At 42.0% G+C, this 23375-nt stretch overlaps 1 long non-coding RNA gene across 1 annotated transcript in view; it reads left to right on the forward strand.

Annotated features, from left to right (window-relative positions):
* LOC141425709 (uncharacterized) overlaps positions 1-23375 on the forward strand; it is a 283495-nt gene that overhangs the window by 38716 nt on the left and 221404 nt on the right. The window contains exons 2-4 of the long non-coding RNA XR_012450789.1: positions 4322-4385; positions 6077-6229; positions 6954-7083. This is a non-coding gene — a long non-coding RNA (uncharacterized lncRNA). The remainder of the gene's footprint in view (positions 1-4321; positions 4386-6076; positions 6230-6953; positions 7084-23375) is intronic.

A 23375-nucleotide genomic window follows, 5' to 3' on the forward strand; every position in this document is an offset into this window, starting at 1 on the left:
TGGGGCAGGTAAAAATGACAGACCCGTGGAGGGCTCTGTTATTTTGTGCTTGGAGAAATGATGGATGTTGGAGATTAGACTGATGTTTATTTCGTGAGCGTGTTAAAGCGGGGTGGGGAATGAAGATGAAGAATACCTTATTTTCGGAAACCAGCCGCTCTCGAGGGGTTTTGTTTAGCTCCAGCCCCTGGAATTGGCGGTTTCCTCGACCAAGCCAGCAGAGTGGCAAGACATTAGCCAGGCAAAAAGGCATTGATTTGGCCAGGGATTAAAGACCTATTCTTAATGAATGTTATCCTCATTTGAACTTCTGGGGGTGGGCAGGACAGGAGGGTGCATGCCTGCTTTATAGGGGAGATAAGTCCTAGGAGGGGTGAGGCTCAGAAATGTCACTGGGAGACTCCAAGCCAAGGAGTATTACTGTCTGCCAGAGAAGGTAACTCATCCCACCTCTAGTCCTTTCTGCTTTTCTTCCCCAGACTCTGCCCCTCCAAGTACTGCTGACCTTTTCCTCACTTTGATCTCTGGTAGGATGAGGACCAGCCCACTTGTTGGCTACTGTCTGCAGGTTTGGGGGCAATTGAGTGGGGTGGAGGTGGGAGAATTGTAAGCAGGAAAACCATTGCTATTTTCTGGGTGACTCAGAGCCTTGGGAGGTAGGAATAGCAGGTGAGGAGTTGCCTGCAGCCACCTACACTGCCTTTGGAAAGGAAGACCTCAGCAGGAGAATGACAGTAGTGACCACCTGGAAAGCAGAAAAAAGATCCCCCTCCCACTAGAATATATGTTCCAGTAGGGTGGGTTTTTGTCTTTTTTCTTCATTGCTGTATCCCCGTCCTTGGCACATGAATGCACTATATGCTGAAGGTATGCTGTATTAGTCTTCAGTTAAAACCAGAAATAAAACTAATTTTTCCTGTTGGCCTCTTTTGTTGGCATTATTTCTAGTTGTTGTCTTGTAGCTGGGAAATCATTCACCTTTTGCAGACTGTAAGAAAAAAAAGGTACAGATGAAGAAAGGCATGAATTCTCTGCATGTCTATCAGAAACTCCTTTAAATCTAAACTGTTAGGAATCTAGACACTGGAAAAAATAATCACATGTGGGATGGAAGTATGGCTCAAGTGGTAGACTGCCTGCCTAGGAAGCCAGAGGCCCTGAGTTCAAACCCCAGTACCACTCCCCTCCAAAAAAATCACACACATTATTTTGTTTATTCACAAGTTTCTCCAAAATGCTTGGAGATTCCTGCTCCATAATTCTCAGGTTTTGGGTAATGTGCTATTGATGGGTTAACAATAAATGCCTGTAGCTGGAGCCTCACCAAATACCTGTAGGTAAGAAAGACCAATTACCTTATTTCCCCTTTGCTTTATAATTTCCTTGGAGATAAGTGACTAAACTAAGGCAGAGGATAATTCACATTTCCATGATCTTGTGGACTTCCTAGAGTGATTTTAAGAAGAGAAAGAAATGTATGTATCTGCAGATACCAAAACAAACTTAATTAACTCTGGAAATTATCTGCTTTCCATAACTTGATAGTGCTCCACTGCCCAGTTGCGAAACACTAATCTGGAAAGGAAAGAATTTAATTCCTAAAATATCTAAGTGACTTGGTGGACTGGAAGTGGACTCCCAGTGGGACTACTGATGACTTGTCTACTGTATTAGGAAAGCAGGCAGCTTCTTAGCACAAAGAGGGCCACAGAACCATCCCAATAGCAACATTTGCCCAGCAACCTAGAAACTGCTCTGCATTTCTTTTCTTGCTAGCCTGTGCCAGTAGCCACACTGCAACCTCTGGATCTGAAGAGAAGGTAAATTTAAAACAGTCTTCCTTTGGAGACTTGAGACTCTGGGTAAGTCTGTGGCATAATGTGGTTAAGAATTGAAAAATCCCAGGCATAAAGAAAGGGCTAATGTTGAAAGCCCCAGGGCCAAATTCTTGGCCTTGCCCCCATGCTGAGGTCTTTCTGGGGGGTCCAGAGGGCCTGAGTTGGAGGCTAGGAATCAGGTGGCAGTGAAATCACCCTGAAGAAGTAAAGTCCAGCTCCCCCCTGACACTTTTTGTGTTTGTGAAAACACACAGAAAGAAAAGGAGTGCTTTGTACTCTGTTCTAACCTATGTCTTTATAGTCTAGGGGATTCTTTTGCAGATATAAATGCTGAAGGCTTTGGAAGAATCCTACAGAGGTTGAGGTGGGCATTGGTGGGGTAGATAAAACCTGGATATTTTTACATATCTTTCTTTCCAAAGATGTTTTAATAGGATCAGGCTTATTTGTTTGCCCATTTGTCTTGTTTGAAAAGTCTCCTTTAGGTCCTTCAGCTTGTGGGCATGGTTTAACCAAAGAATCCCAAGATCTGCTTGGATTTTCTCAACCAACCAGGTGCAAACTCCAGGGCTGTGCTTGAAGTTTGCTCTTGAGAGCCAGAAACCACAACCAGCAGGAAACCCTTTGGGAACCCATTGAGCAAAAGAATTATTGGGCTAGATTCCTATTCCTGAGTGGTGGATATTGGGGAATGTGGAGTGACAGCAAGGAGTGGCCTAATAATGGCCACTCCTAAAGTCACATTGGAGACTAAAAGAGATGAAGTTAAATGAAGTTAGAAAATAGATTAGCCAGGGCATGATGGGTTAGATGTGACTGAGAAAGCTGCCTAATTCTGTAACCTCGGGACAAAATCCTAACCACTTTAGCGCTGTGTATGAAAGTATCAAAATATGAAAAAAAAAAAAAGCATCAGGGATTGAGAGATCTGAGGGATTGCCCAGTTTTAGTCCACTGTTCTTATTACCTGAAGTTCTTTAAGCTCTGAGTTTTAAAAGAACAAGAAATATTTAGCTCTCCTTTGCAATGAGTTACCCAGTTTCTCCTTTTAACTTTGAGGCTGCCACTTCCCATAATAAAATTAAAAATCTTCCCCTGCTCTGGATCATACTTTTTTTTAATCTAGAAAAAAACTTAAATCTAAAATTCTTACAGTTGTAAGAATCTATGTGAGTACAAATATCAAATTCTTATAGCTTTTTAAGAATTTTGAAAACTAAGTTAGTAGTTTCTAGGCTTTTATTAGTTGTTTGTCTTTTCCATTTCCTTTCAGTTGTGGAATCCCAGATGGGTAAATTCCCTGATACTCATCAGCCAAGCAAAGTTTCTAGGTGAAAAGTAGAGAAGTGAAAAAAGTCCATGGGTGGATGAGAAATTACTGGGGCCATTTAATACAGGCCTAGCCTGTATTTCAGAAAGAAACAATGTCAAGCCTTTGTGCAAAATCTGACAGCAATTGATAGCTGCATTACCCAAAGGGATAAAACACATGTCAGTGAATCATATAGCAAAGACTGTTGTGGAATTGTGAAGAGAACGTCTATCTGTCTATCTACCTATCTATCTATCTATCTATCTATCTATCTATCTATCATCTGTCTACTTTTTTTGTTATGGAGAATTTCAAACATATACCACATACAAAGTACAAAGAATCCAGTAGTATAGTAAAGTACCACATAACCATCTTCTAGGCCAACATTTCAATTTATGGCCACTCTTGTTTATCTGTATCTTCCCTACCCTACATTCCACTAGGGTAGTGGAACTAACCCAAGGCACTATAGTATTTCTGTTATAATTACAATTGGCTTCTGTATTCCTGGCTTCCACATTTACAGATTCAACCAATCTTGGATTGAAAATATTTTTAACAAACTGCATCTGTTCTGAATGTAATTTAGGTATTATTAGTAATGTAGAGATGACTTAAGACACAGGGGAGGATGTGTGTAGGTCCTATGCAAATGTGACGGCATTTTATATAAGGGACTTGAACACACTCAGATTTTGGTATCTGTGGCAGTCCTGGAATCAGTTTTTCCCATGAATTCTGAGGAATGAATGTACCTCAGTATCTCTGAAATTGAACTTTAATTAAATTTTGTGTATTAAAATATATCTAAATTTGAACTTTATTAAAAATGTAATTATAGTACCATTACTAAACCTCAAAAATTGCCAGTGTTTCCAGTTTAAATATCTCCAATGGTCTCATTTTGAATAATGCATTTGATTAATCTAGGATGCAAATAAAGTCCTCTCACTGTGTTCGGTTGGTGAGTCTTCAAGGCTCTGGAATCTGTAGCTGTTTGGTTTTGATTCTGGAGCTTGCCAAGCATGCACTGTACCACTGAATTACCAGAGCAGTGAAACTGTAAAATAAGTAACGTTATTTTTCCTGTAGGATTTCCCTACAACTTGGGTTTTGTTGATTATGTACTGTTGGATAACATATGGTCTTATCTCCCTTGTATTTCCAGTGAGTTGGCGGTTAGAAACTGGAGCTTTGACCATATTCAGTTTCCCCCCCAGAATGCTTTGAAGGTAATGTTTTTGCCCATTTTGTGATGTTAAGATTAATCAGTGCATTTGAGTATAAACTTGACTCCTCTGTTATAAAATTTCCCACAAGCTTTTTTCCTTACAGTCTGGGCCGGCACAGATGATGGTGGCTCACACTGACTATTCTATTAGAAGAGTAAGATGGTGCCATTTTTAGTCTATCACATCTTTTTTCTTTGTAAGCTGGAATACTTATATAAAGAAAAAACACTTACACATCAACTATTTGTTCCTTGGAAATACATACTATGGTTTAAATGTGGTTTGTTCACTAAGGGTTTATGTGTTGGAGGCTTGGTCCTCACTGTGGTGATGTGAAAGATAGCGGTACCTTTAAGAGGTGGGGCCTAGTGGGAAGTCATTAGGTCATTGGAAGAACTGCCCTTAGAAGGGACTAAGGGGCTTCTGTTAGGACCCTTGTAAGAGCATGTTGTTATGAAAACCTGAGCCTGCCCCCTCGATCATTCTCTGGCTTCCTGTCTTGCTATGTGATCTCACCTTTCACAAGTGCTCCTGCCATGGTGCCATTCACCATAAGATCCTCATCAGACCCAAGCTAATGCTGAGGCCATGCCCTGAAATTACAGAATTGTGAGCTAAGTAAGCTTCTTTTTAATATAAAGTATCCAGTCTTGGGTATTTCATTATAGTAATGAAAAACTGACTAATACATATAGTTTGTATTTAAAAGGCCAAATGTTTGATTTCTTTATTGACCTGTTTCCAAGATAATTTGGTGATTATCTTAAATCCTTTGAAGAACACATGCATATATACACACAGCAGCGCATCAACACACAGGCACACTCATGTAAGTATCACAATGAACAAATAGGCTTTCAATGGACTTGCTGTGTGTAAGTTCATTCATAGTTTGCTGGATTTCTAGTATAACAAGATAATTCAGGGTCATTTTACATTTCTTGCCTCAGATCTAGAATTATCTATTAATCTGAGGAGCTCTTGTTGTTAGTAGTCAGAAGTAGTCTAGGGAGTAAAGTCTGGCTCCTGTATTGATTATTACTTCTAGAGTTCAACACTGGTCAGTGCAAGGGAAGAAAATTTTCTTAAGAGAAAGACATAATATTTCCAATTCAAGAATAGATTTATAAGTTTGACAAGTTTTGATTTTACATCTATGTCTCTTCCTTATGCTGAATACTGTCTCAGTATAATTACTAATTTGCTTTCCCATTGCTGTGCATATGCACTCAATCTTATCTATTCTTATTTTGGGTTATCAGTTCCGAGAAGATGATAACTCACCACTTGAGTTTCACTGGCTTAGGCCTTTCTTTTCTTTTCTGCCCTTAAGGACATATATTCTACTAGCTACATAGTCAAATTACCATATTTTCAAGTAGTTTGAGATAACTGGTCTCTAGTGATTAAGCCATCAACTTGATTTTCAAATAGCGTTTGTTGGTACATTTTGCCTTTATTTCCTTCATTTGTTTTCAGTTTGTTTTTATAGTTATGTAATATTGACTTGTCTTTAAAGTCAGAGTTAGAGATGAAGCACATTCAAAAAAATTTAGTTTTCATCCTTGTTTCTTTTACCTTGTCCCTCCTTTCCCCTGTAGGCCACTCTCTTATTAGTCTGCTAGGATTGTCATACAGCATGCCACAAACTGGGTAACTTAAACAACAGAAAATTATTTTCTCATTTTCAGTTCTGGAAGCTGGAAGGACAAGAGCAAGGTATGAGTGGGGCTGGTTTCTCCTGAGTCTTGCAGATGGCATCTTCTCCTTGTGTCATCTCATGGTCTTCCCTCTGTGTGCATCTGTATACTAATTTCTTCTTACAAGGACACCAGTCATATCAGGTCAGATCCCACCCTAAGGAACCTATTTTAACTTAATAACTCTTTCATGACCTTTTGTCTGATGTAATCACTTTCTGAGGTAATCCAACATAAATTTTGGGGAAGGGAGATACAATCCAGCCTGTAACACAGCCCATTTAAAATAATCAAGCCAGGATATACATGTTCATATCTCCCTCCATGTAGATAGTGCTAAAATATCTAGACTTAGTTCTCTCTACTTTATCTTCTGAACAAAATATCTTGGGGATTACTCCATGACAGCTGATAGAGCCATTCCTATTTGAAAGATAATATTTTGACTGTCACTTGAGTTCAGAATTTTGTGACATTGAAGGAAATATATTAATTTTTCATTCAACTTGTTTACTGAAAAGCTTGTGGGAGATACTTGAGCCATAAAAATGGAAACGATGTATGGCCAGAATGGTTGAGGTCCTCGAGTAGGCCGGCCTCTGATCCTCTAATTTCTTACATGGTTTATTTTCCATACAAGATGGAAGCTTCTTTCATTTGCCATGTAGAGACTGGTCCTCAGCTAGGTTGAATTTCTATACATGAAAATGGGATTATTATTTCTAGCTATTCACTTGTTTTCAAAATATCAATTGTAATAAGTTGGAGCTTCACTAAAAAGTGGGATTTTTTTTTAACTCCTCAAGGAAAAGCTGACCAGCTGGAAGGAGGCCAGCTGGAATTTTCAAGGTTATGTGCTGTTTTCAAGGTTATGCGCTGACTAAAGCTGGCATTGGGAGGAGCTACCAGGAGAGAAGGCAGCCTTTGGTCTCCTTCAGTAGACGAGATCAGCTTTTCCTGTCAGCCCTAAGATGTGGATGCTTCTGTAGCATGCAAAGGTATGTAAAAATCTATCTGTAGTCAAAATTTGTTTTAATTCGTTCAGCCCTTCATACCTGTGGGTTCTGCATTGGCAAATCCAACCAACTGCACGTGAAAAATATTCAAGAAAAATAATTCCATTTGTACTGACATTTTTCTTGTCATTATTTCTGAAACAATACAGTGTAACAAGTATTTACATCATATTAGGCATTACAAGTAATCTGGATAAGGCTTAAAGTATATAGAAGAATATACATAGAATATATACAAATACCATGGCATTTGAGCATCCTTGGAATTTTAGCATAGATGGCATAAGTCCATTTGTAGCCTCCTAGATTTCTGGTATGACAAGCTACTGCAGGCTAATTTATCCATGGAATCCTGGTTCTTTATAATAAAAAATAGTCCTGAGTCTAAAATCGGATTCTTGGAGTTTTCATTGCTCCTGGGTTGGTTATTGATTCTAGGGCAGTGGATAGTGCTAGGAAGGAAAAATTATCTTAAAGAAAACATACGAGCTGGGTACTGGTAGCTCAGGTCTGTAATCCTAGCTACTCAGGAGGCAGAGAGCAGGGGGATAACACTTTGAAGGGGCGAATAGTCTGCAAGACCCTATCTTGAAAACACCCAACACAAAAAAGGGCTGGCAGAGTGGCTTAAGAGGTAGAGCACTTGCCTAGCAAGTGTGAGGTCCCTAAGTTCAAACCCCAGTACAACCAAAAAATATGATTTCCAACTCAGTTGTGGGTCCACAGGGGTCCTGGAACCAATCCCCCAAGGATACTGAAGATCAACTGTACTTCCTTTCATGCTAGTTTGTGAGACTGAATGATATTAGCTATGAACATAGGATTTTCAAAGCAAACCTGAGTATCTGTCCTAGCTCTCATACTAGTAGCATGACATTATTTTTATAATGTTTTTTTCTCTTAGGCTATTTCATTGTTAATTTCTCAAGATTTTCCTGTTATTCTATCAGATTAATTTTGTAAGACTTGGGAATTGGGAGTTGGGGAATTTCACTGGGACAGGGATCCCTGCCCTCAGACCCCTAGTTGGTGCCCTTCTGTTTCTTTGCAATGCCTCAGAAGCTCTGGAACATTCTTACGGTGTGTTGGTTGATCTTCACTGGTCTGCTTAATAAACCATGTGTGTAGGCGTCCTCCCCAAAGCGGTTCTGAGCTATGCAGGCCGTCTTTCTGGTTCTTCATATGAATCTGCAGGTAACCTCTGTCCTTCTGGAATGTTCCCAAGATCATCTGTATATTTGGTAAAGTGCAGAATTAGTTGCTCAACCTCTATGTTGTTTATTTTTGGAGTGCTGCGGAATTAATATTCTTTCTTCACCACACTCCAGGTACTACTCAGAGGACAGTCTTGTCTCTTGAGGTAAAATATTTGTTTAGTGTGGGATTTTTGGTTTCAACTATCTGGAAACTATGTTTTCAAAGTTATTTAATCCATCTAAACTTAGGTGTGGTGACAACCTCTTAGCCTTGATGTGGCCAGACCTTGGCTTATTGCCAAATAAGATCTGCTAGTCTGTGCTTCTTTGTCTTGGTCTCCTGAGGAAAGTAAAACTAAACTTGATTTTCATTGTTCCTGAAGAGGTTCAGTGGCTGCACATGCCAGATCTGGGGAATTTTAAATTATCTGCACTAGCTAGGGAGATGCCCAGGGAATCTGTACAGATCAATACTAGTCCAGGTCTTCCAGGCACCTGCCTTCTTGAAACAGAAATGGCACAGAGGTATCTTCAAAAGCGCTCACATCCTATTTATTGATTTTAAAACTATGATCTACTAAAGGAAATGATTTCTCTTGGCCTGGGTTCACTGGCACAGAGCCAGAAAAGGGGACAGCATGAAGGTACTTTTTATGTGGGAAATGCTGCCAGGGAGCAAGGTGAGGAGCAGGGAGAAGAAGACAGGGGAGGGAGCACCCATAGGGTGTGTTATGGCTTCAGACTGCAACCTGAAGTGTCCTAAGGAGCCCTAAGAAATGTATGTGGGGACTGCTTGCTTTTCCACAGAGGGTGAGGCATTTGTGGGATATGAGATACTTTATTATCATTGGTCAAGGTGGCTCAGTGGGGTTAAGCTCTTGTATGAGCATCTGTGTGAATGACCAGAGATCCTGGGAGGCACTGGGGAGCATGGAGTGAGATTCTTTTCAGCCATACCTGCACAGAGCTGGTCACAGCAGAGGTTGGAATGGTAGGTGGGCCAAGTCTGCCTAGAGTTCAGAGGGTCAAGTGTAGAGTGAGGAGGGCCAAGGGTAGAGTGAGGTGGGTCAAGGGTAGAGTATGGTAGACTAAGGTAGAGTGAGGTGGGCTAATGATGGAATGAGGAGAGACAAAGGGATTTCAGTGGTCCCCATGAGAAGGGTCAGTTATTCATTGGGAGAGTGCTATAAAATGCCATATATGTATGTTTCAAGACTGTATCTTCTTATGTTTTGCTGATTCAGTTTGCATTGGTGGCTAGTACAGAAGAAAGAGAGCTTCAGCCTTTATAGGGTCACTAGCAGCCCCCTCCCCTGCATTCCGTTTAAAAAAGGGTGGATTTCTTGTGTGGCCCTAGCTCCAACACTGAAAAGAGGCATCAGAGCTCCGGGAGAACTCAGATGTACAGAAGAATGATTTGGGGAGTGGGGGGAGGGCTGCAGTTTTACTTTGAGACCAAGATCAATTCCAGCAAGTTGTGAAATTGCATGAGGCTTCTGCTGCAGGCATGCCACAGCTCACTGACTCACTGCACTGCCCACAGGAGAGAACAGGACCCGACACCTGGCAATATTTGTCTCCTGTAAATTCCTCTTATTCTCTAGAATCAGTATTCTGTTTATCTTTACCATTGTAAATGAAGGTTTTGCTTGTAGAATTGTGAGGGGACTTACACAAGTTGAACCATATCCAGTTGGTTGTGCATAAGTGTTTAGCAATGATCAGGGCTGCATCAAAGGGTTTGGAGTGGCCACAGGACATTCTTACCATAGTGTAACTTATAGTAAAAAAGCAGCCCACCCCAGGTAGAAGCCAGGGTATGAGTGCGGTGCTCACTGACAGCTGTATAGTCCTGCTGAGGGAATAAGGTGGCACCAAGAATGGGGCATCAAAAACAAATGACAACTGCCACCAAAAGTAGCTACCTTTGCTGAGCAGTGCTAGTCAGTATGTTAGCCTCTTCAGATATTTCAACATAGTGAATCCCCATAAACAATCCTGAGGATGACACTGTACCTCAGTTTGCAAATGAGAAGAAAGCTCCAAGAGCTTGTTCAAATGTGTTCAGCTAAGGAGTGGTGAAGGGGTCATTTGGATGTAGGTTTGCCTGATGCTAAGTGTGGACTTCTAGCTCTTTCTAGCAGCATGATCTTGTCAAGTTGCTTAATCTCTCAGTAGCTGCTATCTCACCAGGGAAATAAGTGAGGATTAAGTTTGATATAATATTGGTCATGAAACGATCATTTTAGGACCATTGCTTAAAGAATGATGACTTTAGAGGTTAAGAATGATCTTTGGGAGCTGAGTGTTGTCAGGAGCAGAATCCTTGGCACCTTCTTTGTTCTCTCCTGAGGGGAGGTGTCGTGAGTGCAGTGCCCATGGCAGAAGCTTCATGCAAGATTCAGTGCTTCCATGATATTTTCAGCTTGAGCTTGAAGATGCTCAGGTGGACCAAATATCTTGCCTAGACAATTAACAACAAAAAGTGTGTGTACACAGGCATCCATGTACCTGTGTGGGCATGCCTGAGTGCATGTGCGTGAGTAGTGAAGAGCTGACGGAGTGGCTTGATGGTAAACCTTGCTAGCAAGGACCTTCTCACCTGAGTTAATTCACCCAACACCTGGCTCTTTCTGTCTATCATTATTCTTGCTTCTAATATTTCCAGACTTGAGGACTGGCTGCAGAGACAAGCATCCTGGCTCAGGCCCCAAAGCTCTGAATGTGTTCTGAGCTTTCTGCAGCCATTCTGTACCCCTTGCTCCTTCTGGTGGAATCTGGCCTCATGCTCTCAACCTCTGAAGAGAGGATGGTATCCAGAATGTGTGAAAAAGGGGAAATCGTATTCTCCTGTACTTCTGACCAGGCTATTAACGGCACAGTGAATTGGGAGTCTAGGGAAGAGTGACTCCAGCAGAATCTCATCAAAGAAGTCAGGGCCTCATTGAAGGGTCAGCTAGCATAAAAAGAAAGATATTCTGCAGCAGGTACCTAACTCCTACTGGGTCAATGTGTTCTCACAGCTGATAGGGCTAATTATTGCCCTACTGGGTATTTGATCTAGAGTAAGCCTAGATGAAATCACTTGCACATGCTTAGAAAACATCTTAGCAACAAGTGGAAAATACTATTGCAGAGACGAAGTGCTGCTATCTACTGGGTGGTGACCGTCTGACATGGTTTAGTTGGCAAAGGCTTCCCAATTAGGTGAGTTTTAAGAAGCTGGAGTTCCCCTTCCTGGAGGTGGACTGACTGCTGACTCCATGCCACACCCAGCTCCATAGTGCTATAGGATTGCAAAACTCCCTCTCAATGAGGAAACTAAGGAAATGGTAGACCTAGATTTTTGGAAAGGAAGGGACAGGATGGTGCAGTTTTCCACCACATGCAAATTTCAGCCTTGTTGCCTTTTTTGGGTATTTATCACTTACTGTTTGTTGGCACAAAGTCAGGTAGGTAACGTGTGTTACCTTATTCACTCTTGAATGACCTGTGTAGGCATGGATGCCAGCACTGAGGGTAGGCCACCTGCCCAAAGTTAAGAGCAGAAGGGGTCTTAGTCCAGGGTGGGCTCACCAAAAACTCCGCACTCTTTACACTGAGGTCTTTTCCTATCCCATAAGAAATGACATCCCCACCTAGGATGTGCATGATGTTTTGTCACCCAGCACCACATGGGGCCCTTGGTGGGCATTTTCCTATGCAATCACATAATAGCCTTATGAGTCAGTATTAATATTGGCCTCGATGTCAATAGGTGCTAAGTGTAAAGCTGAAGGTAACCCCACCCCAGTCCCTCCTCATGCCTGTGTTCCTCTTCATAAGCTTCATGCTCAGCCATGTTCCTGGAGCTAGATTCTTGCATGGGTGTCTGGAGGGCTTAATAAGGATGCATGTGCAGGCTTAAGCATCAGGGAAGTATGTGTGTGTGTGTACGTGTGCATATGTGTTCATGTACACGAGTATGTATGAATAATGCATGCATACACCCATGTGTATCCATGCCCACACACTTGTGCATGTAATGGGCTGCATGTGCATATGTAGATGCATGTATGTGCACTTGTGCATGTATGTATATGCACATGCACAGACACATATCACAGGAGAGAGGTGGGAAAATTGGAAAAAAGTTGATTTGAGTTGAAAATGTATGTGAGGGTGTTATTGGAGTCATTTTTCTGTTGCTGACCAAATATTTGTCTTTGAGCAAGTCACTTAACCTACTTGGACATCAGCTGTAAAATAGGAGGGATTGGATGGAATTATTCCAGAGATCCTGTTCAACTTGAAAAGGCTGTGATTTCTGCACAGATGCCCCAAAGCCTCAGTGGCACCTCACTGAAAGCAGCTTAATGGCTGCCGCCTGCCTGGCCTTCCTGAACAGTCCTGTGGCAGAGTTGCTCTCCCAGCTTGTGTCTGTGAATGAGGCAGGATATCTGCATTTCATTCTACCCAGTCATCTCAAGCAAGATTTGTTTTGGCTGCACTTTAATACTTCCTCTTTGAGAGATGCTCTGAGTTTTCCTCTTGTCACGTGGCCCTTTGGAGTTGGTTGTATTGATAAATGTTTACATGTGAATGGAACTGTGGCAATGACCTCCACGGGGAGGCTGGCGGCCCATAGGAGAAGCACCTTGTTTCTGAACCCACAGTGAATAAGACCTCTGAACCCGGGGTTCCCCAGTGAGTTGGTCAGTGTTGACTTTGATCTTATTAAAATGTTCTGAAGTATTTCTAAGTTGATTGTTTTTACTCCGAAAAACTGTAAATATTTTTGTGTTTTTCTATAGAGGACTCAAGCTCTCAGGCAAATTCCCCTTGATACCTGGCCTGGCTGTGGGAAGCTGCTGGGTCCTGGTTCCTACTCCCACCTGCACTCTCGGTGGTGTGGAAATACATTCTTCAGTCTCTTTTGGCCTCACATTAATAAGAGTAGATAACAAGAGCTGTGCTACTTTGGAGGATCTGGGAAATGTGGGGTGCAGGACGAGGGCATGATGGGGGTGGTGTGGACCAGGAGCACACTAAAACTAGGTTTGAATCATTGGTCAGTTGTGGCCTTGGAACCTACTCATTCCCAAAATCACAGTTCCCTTCTTTGTTAAGTAGGTGATAGCAGAGATCTCATTAAGTTACCGTGAGGATAAGATGTGTGTCTATAGTGCTCTGTAAAGAGTAGGGCTCAACACAGGTAGGTCTGTTTCTTCTAAGTCTTTGTGCTTTACAAAGGAAGAGAATCATGGAATGGACAGAGCTGAGGTCCAGAGAGGGCAGTGGGAGTGGGGATGCATGGAAACTGACAAGTAGGTGTCAGCAAAGAATGATGGTGTTAGTCTTCCTATTAAGTTAGAAGATGGCCTTTCTCATAGTTTTCCAAGGAGTTGTGATGTTCTGGGGAGTTTACTCAAGAGTGAATCCTAGTATTTCACTTAAAATGTAACTCTGCTGTCTTGAGTAATCAGAGCTGAAGAGAGAGGCTCCAGAGACCACGAAGAATATGGGAGGTGCCACAGATACAAACATTGTGGGTCCTAGGACTGCAGTTGGAGTGATGCAGGCATTTGCACTGGGTCACACCCTGTGGTCCTGCCTGCAGCTCTGGCAGGGCCTTGTGGGACAATTTTGGAAACACACTGACTGAAGTTCTAGTTTACTTGACTAAATCCTAACAAAACTTTCCAATTTTCCAATGAAAGCTCCCAAAGACTTTGGGGTATACAATCTGTAAGAACTCTGGTCAGGTCTGAAGACCATCTAAGCGCCCAGAGTCATACAAGGCACTGATGGTTGATAAACATCTCATGTAGTGTCCAGGCTATTCTGTGACAGTTGTTATCATCCAGATTTTTCTGATGAGGAAATTGAAGCCAAGAGGTCAACAAACAAACAAACAAACAAAACAACTTGGGAATGGCTGGTACCTGGTGGGACCCAACTTGGGGTCCCTGATCTTGCATCTCCTCCTTGGTTGGCACATGGCTGCTTTCTGAAAAATGGTCCATGCCAAAACTTAGTCTTTACTTTGATAGAGGGTGATTTAAGCTTGGGAATGAAAATATTTTGGGGCCCAATAAACTGTACTGCTTGATTAAAAAGAAAACCCAGTTCTTGGGGGAGGGTGGCATAAAGGAGAAGTGTCAGAAAAAGCCCTGCAAGGGGGAACCTCAGAAAGAGACCAGCTTCCTGTGGAGACTTATGGAAGGGGAAATCACTGCTGTGGGCCTCAGGCTGCCATGTTATTTCTTCCCCTTCTCCCATTGCAATGAGCCCTGTTATCCACATCTCTTCATGTCTGTGGATGGCTATGAGCAAAATTGACTACCTTTGGCTTGGCTCACCCACCTTCTTGTGCTCTTCTGTATGTCAGGGGGCCACATGAGGGGTAAGTCAGGCTTAAAGGTAAATCACATTCATTGCTCACATTATTCCACTAATCATAAACAGAAGTAAAAGCAAACTGAGTATCAACATCTTCCACAGAGGAAAGAAAAGGTGGTTGCAAAAAAGGACAAAAATGAATTTTTATTGTTTTTGCAGTACTGGGAATTGAACCCAGGGCCTTGTATAATTGCTCTACCTCTTGAGCAACACCCCAGCCCTTCTATTTGTATTTTGTTTTTGAGCTGGGGTCTTGCTGGCTATCCTTGAAATAACCATCCTCCTCCTTCTCCCTCCCTGATAGCTGGGCTTACAGGCATGCACCACCATACCCAGATACACAAGTGAATATCCTTAATATATAAAGAGTGATTGCTTATTAATAACAAAATGATAAACACTCCAATTGCAAAAATGGCCAAAGGTCATAGACACATAAAACTCACATATGAAAATATACATAGAAGGAACACAGAAATTAGCACACTATGAATGGAGTTGAACAGAAGGACAATGCCTGTCATACAAAGTGGGCTTTGGGAGATAGAGCTGCCTGGATTGTTTCTGAGTTTCCTTGTGTACCAGCTGCATGAACTTCAGTAAGCTAACATCTTGAAGCTTTTGCTTTTATCTGTAAACTAGGGATACCTGTTTTACCTGCTGTGAGGGGTTATTGTAAAGATGAAAGTGCTCAGCACAGGGCCTGGCACATAGGAAGCTTTTGACACAAATCAGCTATTGTCACTGCTACTAAGAAATATGCATGAGTAACAATTATTATTAATGATTTGATGTCTCACCAATGTCAGAGGAATATAATTAAAACATTAGGGAAATGTTATTTGTTACCTATCAGACTAGAAAAGAGCTGAGTGAATTGACGTTGCCCACTATTGGTTAGGTGCAGAGAAACAGGCTTGCTCATACATTGGTGGGCTGTAGCACTTGGCATTCCATTTCTGCAGGGAAATTTTGAAAAATGCATTAACATTAAAAATGCAGCTAGTTTTTGACTCAGTCATTCTTCTAGAAAGTAATACCAAGAAGATAACTTGATGAATGCACACTATTAAATGTAAGAATATTTAGCCCAACATTATTTCTGAAAGCAAAACTTCAGGAGCAACTCAAATGTCCTTCCTCAAGCTATCAACAACAATGCTCTACGTCTTCCTTCACCATCGTGGACAAAGCTCCCTGGCTGTCAGTGAATTAGCCTCTCTAAGCACCCCCTTTACCTGTAAAGTAGGCATACCAATCCAAAGTTGGATGTTGATGGATAGCAAAAGTGGGTTCTAAGACAGCACCTACACCACCGTCTTCATTTCTATATATCCACCTGCTAAAGATGTACTTTAAAATGCTGGCATTGTTTCCTGGGAACTAATTTTGTTATTTGTTTTTTTTTTACGAGAGCATCTATTATCTTTTTAATAAGAAGAAAAGGGAAAGGATGGATATTTTTGTCCTTTACAGCAACCCTTTCCAGAGATCTACATGTTGATTTTGCTTGTGTAAACTGACTTGAAGTTGTGCTCCAAGAACCCATCATCATCATTCTCTTCTTTTACTTTCTTCCTTGTTTGTCACTAAGAAGTGTTTCTTCATTCTTGAGTTCATGACTCATGAACGATGACATTAGAACCAATGTTTTGCAACACCTTTCCATGAAATAGAAAGAACACCAATGTTCACTCCAGTAAGGGGTGTGTCCTTAAAGCTGCCTTGCTTCATCACTAATGAAGAGGTTGCAGATTCCCAAGAATCTTCAGGGGTGGGGTGAGCCAGAAAGAACTGGCTAGCCCTAGACATTCAGGTGCTATCAAATACTAGCCCTAGGGCCAATGGCACTGAAAAACAAAACAAACTTGAAACTTCCTTTGCTTGTTTTGCTTAGAATCATAGCAGTGGGAGGATTCTTACCTGGACAGCCTCATGTGGCTGGATGCATACCAATGACTTGAAGAATCTTTAACACTCTCTCTGCCCCCAGTACCTCCCCAACAACTCCATTATCCATCTCTTCCCTTCCTGCTTTGACTTTCCCACTACAAATCAAGATTTCAAAACATCTCTATAGCCTTGTTCTTAGACATATATAATGTTTAGCAAACATGGTTCCATTTGAACCACCAACAATCCTTCAAGATAGAGCAAAACTGATTATCTTAGTTTTACAAATGAGGAAAAAGACTCACAAGGTATAAGACTCGGCTCATGGATTCATCATCCACCCATCACCGTAAAAAAGTACCTGACAAGATCAACTTATAAAAATAAAAGGTTTATTTTAGCTTACAGTTTTAGAAGTTCCAGTCCATGATCAGTTGGCCTTATTACTTTGAGCCTGTAGTAAGTCAGTACATCATGGCAGGAGCACATGATGAGTGTGTGGCAGGACAAAACCACTCATCTTATTTCCAGGGAGCAAAAGAGAGAAAGGAGGGGTACAGGGTCCTAGGGTCCCCTTTGAGGGCATGTCTCCAATGTCCTTCCACCAGGCCTCACCACTTAAAGCTCTACCACCTCCCACTAGTGCCATGGTCTTGGGAACACATGGGCCTTTGGGTACATTCCAGATCTAAATGATAGCAGCTGAGGACACACAGCACATCCAGGATATGAATTTAGGTCCTTTGTCCCCTGCATTTTTTATTTTGTTTTCCCATGACTTCACAGTTCTTCAGAGGGACTTTGACAACATATCCTTTCAAAGTTGTTTTCTATCTTCACAGAGACGTACATACACAGACTGACACAAAAATTTCAAGAAGTCATTACCATACTATGACTCAAGTCCATTCTAATCTAGTCTAGTTCATTCCGTACTTCTTTTTCTTTTTTCTAAAAAGGAAGAAAAGATTGCTGGTGACTCAGTAATGTGGCTTCATGATGCCTGGAGATTGCCTCCCACTGCATGTGGCATGACACAGTACATGGGACATTTTGGATTCCTGTGTGCACTACGGAGGGATGGCTACCTGGCCTTATTTGGAGAAAGGAGATAACCCAGAGAGGCTAAGATAAGCTGTGAATAATCCCTGAAGGAAGGAGAGGGGGCTGGGCAGAGTGGGGTGCAGACAAGGTAGGCAGGCACATGTGGGCATCTCAAGAACCTGGGCCAAGACACTTGCTTCATTTTATGTCTTCCTGTCTTTCTTTTATACTGAGGATTTGCCACCAGCATGGAGATGGAGGACTGTGTTGGGAAAGCTGAAGTCTGACTTTTGCCTCCTTCAAGTGTTCTTGTAAGTCTGGCCTAAGTTGTCCTGACTGTTTTTGTTGAGGGCTACAAGTGGGAAGGCAGCTTCCGTGGCTTACTGTCTGGTCAAGGGGCACTTCATCTGTTGCCACCACTGGCTGAGGAGCCACACTGCGAATGTGTTCCCACAGTAACTGGCCTTGGATCTCTGTGGAGGCAAAAGGGGCTTCAGCCAGCCATGGGGTGGGTCCCAAGTACAGCTGCCTCCTGGGAGGAAGGGCTGGCCTGGCTCTCAGCAGGGGAGGTCTGGAGCAGTTCCTTCACTTTTCCAGCTCACAGATCACAAAACACACATGAACATGCATTAGAAAATTGCATATAATTTTTTGTTTTGACAAATGCCTTGTCCAAAGCCTGGAGGGTCCTAAAAGATGAAATTCAAAAAAAGATGGCACCAGAAAATGAATTCGTTCTGAAAAAAATTTCTTTGCCAACTCACTTTTATCTCCATTACCCCATGTATCTCACTATCTGTTTGCTTTTGGCTTCACAGAATTGGCCGTCTTCATTTCCATTCTTTTTTCCTAAATGCCTTACAGGTTTTTCTGTTATCATGCTGTTTATAATTAATGCTGTCTGACACTTGATTATATGAGGAAGATCTTACTTGTATGGGAGCACCTCTGCCATGCCTCCTGCAGGACAGGCCACTGAGGGGAAGACTACCTGGGGTTGGCTAGCTTCATGCGAGGTTCAACGGCTGGGTCTTGGCCTCCTAGACCCTAGGGCTCTGAAGTTTTCCTAATCTTTTTCTGCACGTACTACTTATTCTAGAGCTGTACTCATAGGTATAGAATGGGGAAATGATACCTTCCCATGGGATCATTTATATGTAAATGTGTCTATCATAGTATCTGGGACATGGTTAGTATTAAACAGACATTTATTTTTATACTTATTCAATGATAACTTTATTTTGAAACTGCACCTAAGCTATAGGATTTGATTTCTACTCAGGGTCAGGATATCTTCTTGAGATTTATTGAGCTAATGGTTAACCACTGATGTTGCATTTTTACACTACCTGTTTATACATTTTAAACGGTAGGCTTAGACTTAGGATCAACCAACCTTTGTAGAGCAGTCTTTACTTGTTGAGCCTTGTGCTGGGTTATCTGTGCCCAAGAGCATCAGAGAGGTCAGCATTACCAATCCATTTCTGCCCCAGAACGTCAAGAAGGTAACTGGCTTCACCAGGGATGTTAACTTAAGAGTTGAAATTTGATGCTAGGTGTTCATGTCAGATTGAATTCTCTTCAGTTAGACCAATGGACGGCCTTGACTTTTATTTTGAGGAAAAGTAAAATTGGATATAAACCTAGTAGTGCACTTGAGTCTTTCTGAGTATGCGTGGTAAGTCTGGGCAGCGTCAACTTGGCAGTCATGCTGTACACTTACAACCATGCTGCCTGTTGCAGTGAGTGGAAAAGATTGATTCTACAATGATTATTATGGTTATACATACATTTACATTCAAGAACATTTATAATTTCTGAATCTTATTTCTGTTAAGTGCACAGCAAAATCTGTATTTTAAATAAAGATTATGTGCTCTTCATAAAATCAGGAGGAAAGCCACATGGCTATTGTCTAGGGACCAGAGAGCAGGTTACTTCCATGTCTTCTAAGATTATAGGGCATCTTGGAGCACATAGTAGATACTTAATTAGTACCAAGAGCATTTGCAAAATATCACTTCCAGTTTATATCGTCAGCCACAGGAAACAGACATTAATTAAGAAGATGTCATAGCATGGTCCAAGAGGGCCAGCTCGGAACAGCCTGGAGGGACAAGCTAGGACTCTGTCCTCCTAGTGGACAGAATACCACCTCTCTTCTCATCCTCTTTGGAAAGAAACAGTAGAAAGGAAAACAAAACCTAACGCACAGTCAGGGAGTTAAGTCAGAGCTTGTAATTCGGGGCAAAGTGTCTGAGATGTGAAGGTTTCTCTTGCCTCAGTGGGGGTCTGGCCTCTGTGTGGGCCAGAAGATTGATAGAGCTTTGGTTAGTATTTAATGATGCAGAACAAAAGCCATAAGGTGGCCATGAGAAATCAGAACACGAGTGATTGGGACTGGACTGTTTGCTTATTCAGCTGTGAACTGTGCTATTTCCTATTGTGGCCATCTCCTACCTGGTATAGCAAAGTGTGATATGGAGAGGAATGTAAGTGCTCCCTCATGCATAGGCAGCTGCATCTGTGTTAAGATTCAGCATGAAGCTCAGGTGAGAACAATGTTTAATATAGAGAAAAATAGGAGAAGTAGCAATCACCCACATTGTTGTTGCCTCTATCAGGGAGGAATAACATTAGTTGTTACTGCTGGAAATTAACAGTGGGTCAAACACAAAATGTTTGATGGTTCCTGTAAAGGATGGAAGGTGAGCAGTCAGGCTGGGTATGGCTGTTTCTCTAAGTCCTCATACACCAGGCTCTTTTCAGCTTTCTCTTCCACCACTTCTCACACTACAAAATCCACATGGGATGCTTCAGCTCCAGCCATCATGTCTGAATTCCAGCCAGCAAGAAGGAGGAAGGGACAAGAAACCTCTTCTTTGAATACAATGTTTCCCAGGATTTGCATGTGACATATCTGTGTTTATCTTTGACATGCTTTGGGCAAACTTTCTTATAGTTACTGTCTTTGTGCATCTATTATATCACTTTTTTGTGAATTCATTCATTTGTTCATTCAACTAACTTTGAATGGAGTTCCTTCTTTGTGTTAGCTGTAAGAGGTTCAAGTCTGATTTCTCTCCTACCTTAGTCCAGCCTGCTGTTACAAAACACCATACTTTAAATGGCTTATAAATGACAGAAATGTATTTCTTATGGCTCTGGAGGCTGAAAGTCTGATTTCTGGGTACCAGTATAGTATGAAGAACGTCTGCTCCCTAGTTTGCAGGCTGCCATCTTCTCGAATCTTCACATGTTGGAAAGAGGGCAAGAGAGCTCTTTGGGGGGTCCCATTTTATAAGGCCACTAAGGCCAATCAGGAAGGTTCCACCCTCATGACTTAATTACCTTCCAAAGGCCCCACCCGAGGCCCTTCCACTTAGTTCTATCACACCAAGGATTAGGATTTCAACATGAGAATTTTAGGGCCACTGACACTCAGTGCAGTTCACCCTTCCTGAGAAGCAGTTTCTGGTTTGGATTAAGAGTCTCCCTCTGTGCTTACACTATGCTGTCTCACTCATCAGTCTTCCTTGCCAAACAGTGATGTCTTTAAGGGTTCACTGAAGCACTTTGTGTTTGTATGAGAATGTGTATTTGGTTGTGTGTACACAATCATGAACACACGCAAGACTCAACAATGGGTTATGAATAAATAAACGAAAGGTGTTAAGGGGTTGACCTGCTCAAGGTAACTTAGCAAGATCCCTGGAGAGTGGTTTCATTTGAATTTTTATGATCTGAAATGCAGTCATTTGGGAACATTCTTAAAGGGACAACTTGTTATTTTATTGCCGGAGGTGGAAGGGGAGAAGGTTCCTACAGCTATAGAGGAGCTATATTTAGCCAGCTGTTGACGTGACGTTGAGAGGTCTTGTTTCCCTGTGGTAATGAACGTGTTCTGTATAACATGTCTTGTGTTGAGAACAGCCACGGAATGATTAAGTGAATAACCTTCATGCTTCTGGAGATGCTGAACCAGTTCTGTAAAGGCCAGCTAGTGAGGGCTGATGCTTATGTTTAGAGATGAGTGTGAGGAATAGAGAAGGGAGAGAGGGGGACTTCCCCAGATTAATTGTTGTAGATAAGTCCCGGCTGACCTAAACTTACTTTGCTTAGCAGGCTCACGGTTGAAGTGTGTACTTCTGTGAAGCAGGGCGACTGAAGTCTCAGCAGGAGGCTGTCTAGTGTGTGGAGAGCTTTTGGCTGGTGGACACACTCATCCTAGTCAATGGGCTATGAGTCTGGCCAGTCGGGACAGTACGCTCTCCCTTTGGGTGATGATTTGATTGGATTCCTTAGATGGTTTTAGAAAACACGAAACAGAGTTACAGTGTGTAGTTGTCAGAAGCAGGAAGTGGAGGATCCTAATTGTGGGGGAAGGGACTTGTGCATGATATCTGTAAGCATTTTAAAAAGGTTTTCCAGACCTACGGTGGAACAGGGAACTTCTAAACAGAAGAATTGGGGTTGTTAGTCTAGGATATTTTAGGAATATTATAGGAGGTGATATTCTAGGATTGAGTAAAGCAGTCAGTCCTGGTAATTCACAGTTTGGGCTCAAATTAGGCAAATAAAGGTTCAAATATCAGTTCTGCAAGCTGAGTGACCTTGGGCACATCGATGGGTTGTCTCTAAACCTCAGTTTCTTAATCTGAAAAAAATGGAGTTAATAACAGTACCCATCCGAGAGGACAATGGTGGGGATGAAGAAGAGACTGTACAGGGCGGTGCTCAGAAGAATGCTGGGGAGGAGGAATCACCTGTCCTCACCTATGCTGTTTTAGCAGGAAGTATAGAAGTGCTATGGGGAGTCACAACCCACGAGCTTTGTTTACTTGGAAAGGACACACACACACACACCCCTTCCTTAAATTCTGGTAATTGCCATTTACATTAAAATGACCTGGGCAGGAGGGTATGTGACGGCTGAGTGCAAAACTTTATAATTCCAATTTTAGGATTGGGAGGAACAATGCAAACCCTTTTCCCCCAGTAGTAGTTCCCTTCCTCCACTGTGGGAGGAGGCTCAGTTCTGCTTTAGTCAGCTCCTCTTTAGCAAGCCTCTCAGGCCGTGGGGGCTCCACCTGTATAAGGAGGTCATTGGCTATGATATTCAAGGTCCCCTCAAGTTCCAAAATTCTGAGTACTCAACATACTGCTGGTCAGCCCAATATTTTGGTACAAAGTAGTGTTTTGGTGCCTATACAATTTAGGTATTCTTAAAAGAGTTTCTATAGTTTCTCTAGAAGCAGAGAGAAAATTGCTTTTTAGGCATGAATAAATACTGACCACTGCTTGCAGGTAAATCTTGGTGATAGAATCGATCATGTGTGCAGTCAAATCTATGGAAAGGATGAAAAACATCATGGCTATGCTTCCCTATATTGAGGGCTAGAGGCGAAGGTGAGGAAAGGAGAGGGTGGGAGTGGTAGGGTGGGGGTAGGGTGTGGGGAGGGAGTGGTGGTATCTGTGGCAGATGCTGCTCTTCTAGGGTTTCAGTGACTTCCAGGAGAAAATTGCTATAGAAATGTCAATAGAATGTTTCTAAGAGCAACTTGAAAATAATCAAAGCACCAATTTTATATCAATACAGATGCTTGATGACCTATGTTGGAGTCATGTCCTCATAAGACTTTGTAAGATGAAACCATTGCAAATAAAACATTTAATATAGCTGGCCTACTGAACACCCTAACTGAGCAACAGAATGCACTGTGGAGCATTGGATGTTTCCCCTCATGATCACAGGACTGA

Source organism: Castor canadensis, chromosome 8, assembly GCF_047511655.1.
Source record: "Castor canadensis chromosome 8, mCasCan1.hap1v2, whole genome shotgun sequence".
In the NCBI taxonomy this organism is placed as follows: domain Eukaryota; kingdom Metazoa; phylum Chordata; class Mammalia; order Rodentia; family Castoridae; genus Castor; species Castor canadensis.